Source organism: Sinohyriopsis cumingii, chromosome 14, assembly GCF_028554795.1.
Source record: "Sinohyriopsis cumingii isolate HCF-2022 chromosome 14, ASM2855479v2, whole genome shotgun sequence".
NCBI lineage: Eukaryota > Metazoa > Mollusca > Bivalvia > Unionida > Unionidae > Sinohyriopsis > Sinohyriopsis cumingii.
The window spans coordinates 73,867,013-73,876,493 of NC_142974.1; positions in this window are offsets into that span (position 1 = coordinate 73,867,013).

A 9,481-nucleotide genomic window follows, 5' to 3' on the forward strand; every position below is an offset into this window, starting at 1 on the left:
TTGTTTATAATTATCTTTGTAATATATATATATATATATGTATATATATATATATATATATATATATATATATATATATATATATATATATATATATATGCTAAACATAACAAAAAGTGATATCCATGGATTCTAAAGACGATTGCTTAATAAAAGTAGGCAGAATTAAAATGTTATTACAAATAATACTATAATGCAGGTTAGATAATTTTTTAATTCACAATCTGCGGAAAGTTTAATACAGTTCCGCGAGTAAACGGCACCCATTGCCGTACCTGCATACACGAGGCATAATCCCTCTCGACAAAGCCTTCATCACAAACAATGGATTTTAGTCAATCGGTGTTATATTCACTCACGCTGAAGCAGACACACTCGCATAAAGACATGTATATAAGGCATTAGACAAACTCATTTTAGATAAAGGAGCAAAGTCGGACATGCATATCAGCTGTTACTTTGAATCGGTGTCAGATGGGAGAAGGTGTTGTGATTTGCATACACATTTGTATACGATGATAAGCACGGCTACTCGAAATCATCAAAATCAGTTCAAAAGTAATACAGATGTTTATATTCAAATATTTGTAACATACACTCGGCAAAGTGCTTGCCGTGGACATTAGCGTTGAACTTATTAGCTTGGATATATTAAGATGTATATATTGAGATGATTATGTCTAATTATTACATTCATTCGTTAGTAATAATTCTATGAAAATATACGACATAATCATAGTTTTGTGTGCTGTGTGCACTATAATTTGCAAATGGGTTTTCTCAATTACCATTCCTTGAAACAGTGGTTTCCAGATCAGGTCACGCACTTCAGTTCGTATGTATCTGTGTCTATCCGCACGTTTCAATAATGTTTCAGCAAGATAGCACACAGCATGTAAACGGTACTTAGATAAAAATTGAAAACGACATTCCTACGTAGTTGCAAATGACCTCGTTAGATTTTACTCATTTTTCAACATTTTGGTGTTAAACTATTTTGTTGACATTTTAACCACATTTAAAAAGCACCACCCAGGGCACACACATAATATTTCGGAGGCTTAGTGAAATACATGTATACATGAACTGTGTAGACTTTTGCCTCCAACATAGCCATTTGTCATATGTTGTGCCCTTCATAGTTTTATACTCTTTTAATTGTGTTATGAAGACAAGCAGACGATTTAATTTTTAATCATATATTGGGATCGGCATACCAAACAAATAGGTGAGCATGTTTGTATCCCTACGTACATGATATGAATATTTTCTCCTTGACATTTAATCTAAATCAAATGTAATTTGAGAAAGATATTACACGTGATCACGATTTGTGTTGCATATATGTTAAATATAGATCAGATGCAAGATGCAGACAGAAAACGTATACCTGTTGTATTTGGAAACACGGGGATTATTCATCAATGACATCGACATTCTTAAATCTTAAATTTTGTAATATTTCAATCGGAGCATACATGATCAAGACAAACAAATTGTACATTCTTTCTGAAGAACCGTAAAATATATGAACTCATACACGCTATTATATTGTTTCTTTAGTGACGTGTTCAACATCTGAACGTGCGGTTTACATTTTACATCGAACATCACCCAGACCAAGTGATATAACAGGTAACAATAGTTTCGATGGAATTATTGTATTAAACGAGCAACGACAGCCTGTGTTTAATCACTAGGGCACTTACAAATTCATTTTCAACTTGGGTGTGTAAATATGAAAACATCGTACAATATATTAGAGCTAGTGTGTAATCGGAGTTAATAGCGACATGGATTTAATGACTGCTTTAAACGAATTATGTTTCCGTAGCTATGTCTGTCTGTCTGTATGTCGGTATGTCCTGGATAATGCACATGGGTGCCATATTACTATGGATTAATGTCAACATGTTACTATCATATAGTGGCATGTGGTGGATACAGATGTTATTGTTGTATGTATATATTTAGTTACATCTGATAAGTGTTGTACCTGTGATTATAATTAGAGTTGATGTAACATATAGTTATAGTCACAGTTCTTGTTATAGCGGAATTTCTAGGTATAATTATATGCAGTAGTTGAAGTTCAAGATTAAGCTCTTGTTTAGATGTATCGCCTATTTCTATTTGTCTTTTGTTTTCGATATATGCATATTTTTAGTTGCTTTTATCGATTATAATTAGAAGTAAATAACAGCACATAGTCTGTTAAAAAAATTGTTTCAGACTGCGCGATACTCATAGGGTCGGACTCATAGGGTCGGAAGTGTCGAGAAACGTTACAATCGTGAGAATGAAATTGTGATTTATCTTTAACTGATGAATCAAATGCATTTATAATGTGTATATGTAGGAAAGTAGTGCTCAGTTGATGATGATGATGATGATGATGATGATGATGATGGAACATTTGTATACTTCTACTAAATTAGTTGTTTGACAGTTTATTATAATCAATGATTCAATCGGATACCATTAGATTAAATTCGTAACATGACAAGCTCTATTATCTTATTTTTTTTACGTATTTACCATTTAAATAATTCTCATCAATTTATTGTATACCAAAGTTACTCCAGAATCGACGTTTTGAAGAGTAAGCTCACTCTTAGACATAAAATGCTAACCTCCACCTCCACTTCGTAAATTCACCTCACTTTCATAGACTGATCATATACATATACGTGACTTAAGAACGCGATACGATTGGAGGGTCTAATCTGTCACATTAAATTACATTAGTCTTTTCTTATTAAAACAAAAATGGCCCTATCTGTAAACAGTGCAAATCAGATTCAGCAATGCATCACAGCGGGTATTTTTCATCCTTGTCAAGACAATTAGGGTATATAACGTGACAGAGACGCGAACAGCGAAATTTCGAAATTTCGTTATCAAAGATAAATTTCCATGTCTGCAATTAGGCGCAGTGTCTACTTATGGTTGTAGCTCACAAGGTACTATTTTGTTGTTGTTAGAGGAACACATTTTGTAGGCACACATAATTCAGCATCGCATGGCATGGTTGGAAATCTTATGCTTTCAAGTGTGAAAATATAAAGATATAATTCTCATATGTGGAAATAGAGAAATTAACACTATTTCACCAATTACATTGCATATTTCATATGTAAGCTTATATATATATATATATATATATATATATATATATATATATATATATATATATATATATATATATATATATATCGATATAAAAATGGAAACTAAGCTTACTGGCTCGAAAATATGACTTGTCCTTGAGTAAATTGTGCTTGTTCTCAAAATATTTACGTGGAAACGAGAGAGAGAGAGAGAGAGAGAGAGAGAGAGAGAGAGAGGTTAGTAAAATGACCCACTTGAGAGTCAATATAGCAACTAGCGGGTCATACTAGAAATCTTAGTCCCTATGTTTAACATGCGGGCGGTACTTAGGCATTGTCACATTGTGGGGAACGTTTGCTAATTATTCATGTATATAAATATATTTCATTAGCCAGTTTGAGGCTAAGAATGCCCAGATAATGTTAATATGTATTGTGCTAGATTTCGACAATATACCCGATTCTGGACAAATCAACTGCCGTTATGTTGTATAACCATTACGCAATGACCCGTTCACGGTAATGTATAATTAAAGAGAGAGATATAGATGTTATGGATTATGCAAAGTTAGTCATTGTTGGACTTGTTCACATCTGATTAGGTATTTGTATAGTGTTATGTGTGCTTAATAACTCGTAAGGTGCGAAATGCGTATGATATGTGTATAAGATGATAGTGTACTCTATCGATAAGTTAAGAATTAGGGATGTTTATATATGTATGAGAAGTCCTTGATAATATCGTTATTGTTATAACAAATTTAATGTAAGATATATCTTGCATGGAACATTTGGATGCGGGTGCATCAGTTGACCTAACGATATTTTAATTCTCCTGAGATTAGAACAAATATACCAGATTATACGTTCCTTCTAATTTCCTAGAAAGCGTTCCGGGTGGGAGTGAGAGGTGATCGGAGAGAGTAACGTTATGTTGAGAACACGTGCGAATCTACTGTGACGTAAGGGATTTTGGTGGAGGCGTAGTGCGGGAAGGACGCGTGGAAGAGAGTCACTGATGTGCACGGAGAGCACTGAGTCGAGGGAACAAGAAGTAACAAAAGAGAGAAAGGAAAGGCAGAGAGATTAGTAAGAGAATCCGAAGGGAACCAGTCTTTCTTCAGACTGTAATTTCATACGAGGATAGTAATCGGCAACTGCGAAAAGGTTAATGCTTGTATTTGTCGAACGAAAGTGCGGTTGAGAAATTTTTGATGATATAGTTGAAACCGTTGATATTTTATTAAATTGTTAAACCCTTCACCATGAGGCTTTTATACACCCAGGCCATCGGACTTTGTTTACTTGGGGTTCGGACCTATTTAAATCTTAATTGTGTACATTCTGCGGTGTAATAAATAATAGAGTAGGAGGCTCGTGACAGGGGTAAAAGGTATGGTTGAGATTTTTTCCTCAATAGCCGTGATTTAGTAACACTGTTTCTGCTGACTTCAATAATTCCCACTGTAGGTAAGTACGATATATCACATGATAAAAAGTCACATAGATTTAATCTGGGGATGGGATTATGCATCTGCGCCAGCCAAAGTTCCATTGTGTTAACACTATCTACACCTCTGCAGATCGCTCAGCTATTTCAGAGCTTTGTCATGGCGACATCAATCGGAGTTCATTAGTTGTCTTTCTTAGTACGAAAAGCCAGCTAACCAACTGCGTGTAACTGAAGTCCATTGTACTTCTGCCAAATATGGTGTAAACAATTTACTTCAGTTGGAGACTTCGTAACATATAAAGTGTGACATTATACTAGATGTAAACCATTGCAGATGTGTTTGAGGGAAATCATATATTTGTACAAACACGAGCCGGCAGTAGAAAATTGGTTATGTATAAGTCCATCAAGCTACTTACACTCATCAATACCCCGTATACACTAATCAAACCCTTTTGCTCCATCATAGTTGAATGTATACGCGTCATTACATTTTTGTTTAAAACACAGTATAAAATTACATAATATTAAAAATCAAGAAAAATATACACGTCTTCTTTATTATTTTTCCTTTGTCAATCACGATCATAAGTTCGCAATACAACACAAAAGTCGATTTACCACTGTCACTATCTGTCTCTCTCTTTTTTAATTTCGCCACTGACATACCTTCGTCGTCTTGAGTTTCTTATCGCAATCTATATTTATTGGACTTTTAGACGGGGATGGGGTATTTATCTTCTAAATACCTCTCATCTTATAAATCTTGCTTAGTTTGTTTGTTCTGAAATTTTTAAGAGAACTTTGAAGACGAATGTCCTATCTCCCGACCATGATAACAAGTATCTTGACCTTTGTCTGTTTTCTCCAGTGGCTCATTTGCTTTGAAGTTGTTGGCATTCTGGGGCCCAACGTCCTTCTGCGGTTATATAGCAAGTATCTTGACCATTATCTCGATAGGAGGAGTAGTCCACTGTCTTTCCTAAAGTATGCTTTTGAATGAATCTTGCTAACTTTATAATGGTAAATTAAGGCTCTTTTGGTAAATCTTTGTCCATAACGGTAGCTGTGTCGATTCTTATATAGAACGCACACATAAGGAATGAGACTTAATTTTAATATCAGAATCTCACGTGCATTAGGTACTAAACTGAAATGTCGTGCATGTGTATGCAATCTGATGAAACATCAAATCGGGCTTCAGTTTATCAGACGTATGCAATATTTGCAAAATCATTCGCCTTTGTCTATTTTCTGTAAATAGTTATCCGTTTTATCATTGTAAGTATTACGATATTATTAGTAGTAGTATTGTTATTATTATTTTTATTGTTGTTGTTATTATTATTATTAGTAGTAGTATTAGTAGTAGTAGTAGTATTTTCAACTATACACATGCAACCTTCTTTTCATTTGTTTCCTTTTTTACCTACAGGCATAACTTTTCCGGAATATACTTCCGATTGTACATTTTGTAGCTGGCTTTGATTTAGGTCCACCTAAGGAATAGTAATATACATATATTCTTACTACAATATAATCTTTATTCAATGGTTTGTAGATTTACCCTATCATGAAAACATGTAGGTGTCAACAATTTATTTGCAGTTGTTCTTATTGCTTGTTTTCAGGATATCAGTTGATTTAACTTGTTTATGGGCTGTTTTTTATTCATAGGTTCGAAGAAAAAGGAAAAGATAGTTTGCATGCATCCGTCAGTTTTGATTTTCAAACTAGTTTAAGCAAGCACAACTTAGGTTCCTTGATTCACTCCGACCACCAGTTTCTAGCAACGTTAACACTGACTGAAGTATGAATCTCTTACATAATGAAGGAAATGACTTTCGGGCCATACTTGGGTGAAACAATGCAACCAACGACTGTTAAGTATATCGTTTAACATATTCAGGAAGATGGAAGTACCTACTCTTGAATAAATAGCAATTTACGGATATTTCTAGCCAGGTCTAAGAGACTAATAACAGTTAGGTCTGAAATGAAAAATTCATGAATAAACGCATAAATATTCAGCTTCAAAGGATCAGATGGTCTTCGTACTATCGATTTGTTATCCAGTATTTGAGTCCCCGTCTATTTTCAGAAGAGAGCCATTGAGATTCTGCCTTCGGAAATGAAAGCATGCCTTTTCACCAATTTTGTCAAGATTCAACTGAAGGGCAGTTAAAACAAATAACGATTGCTTCCTTTACCACACACACACGCATTCACACATTGTAAACAGTGGTATTTGAATAGTATTCCCATGTTAGTCATGTTCTAAATGTTCAAATTCTTGAAGACATTGAACGGCTATACAAATCGTGTAAGACTTTCTGTGTCACAACCTACACATATATGGTGAAGCGATACACGTAGTTCAAATGAGGATGTTCAGGAATGTTCCACGTCTTACATGATTAACAAAACTTGTAACATAAGTGCTTTTTTCAAGTCTCTAAAGCTTCATGGAAACTTATAAATAAAATGCATTTATCTTAAACGTCAACTTAAGAAAAGCCGTTTCATAATATACCTACATAGACGAGAAGACAAGCTGACAACACATTGTTGCATAGGTGAAACGCAAATATAAGTTACTTAGAAGACCAAAATATAACAATTGTCGTCTGTATTCTATAAGCCAATAAAATGAAGACGGCTGTAGTATATTTGGCAAAATAAACTATCCCAGGATATGGCAATACTCTTCGGCGAACACATTATTTGATGTTGACACGACTTATATCACCAGTGTTAAACACAATTCCATGTAGGAAGGTCCATGACATTATTCAAGATTTAACGATTACTAAGCGCACACTTAACTGATTACTGAAGATCTTTTGAAGTTTTGATTTGCATCTTGTGCGGATATTTGCGATTGAATTTCTTGTATTTCGTTTGACAACAAATTTTTATAGCACAATTATGAACAGCACACACAGTACATTACATTTGAACTATATATATATATATACATAAATGAGGTGAGTGTGCCAATAGTGATGTGATTAGTGATGAATAATACGTATCTACCCCTGTGTGAATACGACATTCGACTTCATCTACTTTCCATACTTACCACTATGGGCCATGATATCAAGAATACCAATGACATATGCGATTTGATACATATTCGATTCGACACTTGAAAACATGAGATTGGTAATTATGCCAAAATGCCTAATGTGCCAATGATTAAAGAAGGAGAGCGTGCACTTTCATTTTTTAAATTTAAAAGCTTCGTTTCTTTCTGAACAATAAAGGAAATTTAAAATTGGTTTCTGAAGTATAATGATTTACTGCATCACGAACGAAATACACGAACGTTGCTTTTAACATGTGCATTTACTTGCACTATAAATGAAACTTTGAATTATTTGTTTTGAAACCTAACAATTGATCTGCTGCACCATGACGAATACATACTCATTGGTGTCCGAAATGTAACTGTGTATGTTGGACCATGAAACAAACATCAATATTTGTTTTTATACTGTGACTATTTTTCTATTGCATCATGGCCGAAAAAAAAAAACGTTATTCTTTGTAATTGTTTTATAATAGTCCAAACTAAAATAAAGTTATGGCTGCATCCTCTTTTCTCATATTTGTTATGGAAAAGTTTGGAGCCATTATATTTTCGACATCACATTAACATGCTCATTGTTCGGCCGCGTGATGCAGACAAACGTCTGATCGAACTCTAGTCACATTTGTTTGTTCCTTTAACACAACACATTTTGGCGTATTACGAAGTGTGGCAATCGGCTTCAACATTGCTGCAAATAAGTTAATTAAAATGCATTTCGTTGGCAGGGTTTATTTAATTAGGAAGATTTTGAGATCATATCGACTCTAGTAAAACGCAGTTAGCCATCTTCAATGAAACGTTAGGAATATAACAGACGAAATTAAACGTTGGTCCTACCAGAAGAATGTCAACGTAATATAGTATTATTATGTTACACAAAACTAATTTCGCGTACGAAAAGAGCATCGCACAAACAGGCCTAGTACTAATTAAGGTAAGCTGTTTAAATATACCAGACAGAAATCTCACGTTCTTGTGCGCATTACGATTTGATTAGGAAACAAAACGCAAGATACCTAAGCATAAACTCACCAAGATGATCTGCCAGTGATATTCAAAAAAAAAAAAAAAAAAAATCACAAACCATCCCGACATCTTTTTGAAGTAAAATGCTAGTCTGTGTTATTGTTCGTTGACTTGAGATCGTAATAGTGTTGTTAAGATTGCTATACTACCTACATAAAGAACAGACACAACAAATAGTTTGATACCGAATACACACATTATCTCAGAAAAAGAAGACAACTCCGCAGAAACAAAATAACTGCAACGAAAGAGAACTAATGCACCACAATCGCACACATATTCACGAAAACCTCGATGATAGATCGGGCGTTGAGGACCAAGATTGGTGGGCGCTGATTGTTTGATTAACCAGCTTGGAATAATGTCTGTTTGACTGACCAGTGTGACTGGTAGCTAATTGTGCTGGTGATGGAGTGAGTAACTCCATACATGTCATCTTATAGTCGTGGGCTGCTCTTTGGGGTTTGTAATACCCAGTGTGTTTTTGGGACTGAAAATATATTTTGTACATCTGTCCCTTTGTTTTCATAAGTTTCACTGAGTGCGCACACTTTTACTATATGAGTAAAATACAGATTTTTACGTTATGAGTCAAAAACATCATTATTTTATTGTGAAATCACCGTGCATCATCCACCCCTTTGCGATTGTATGGTGTAAAGTCATTTATTTGTATCTTTTATTTAATTTTTTTCGGACTATGTTAACTGATTTAATATTTGGAAATTATACGCACGTATTAATCATTATTCTGTTCTCATTAATCAGTAAACATTGTATTTGTATCACCATCAAAAG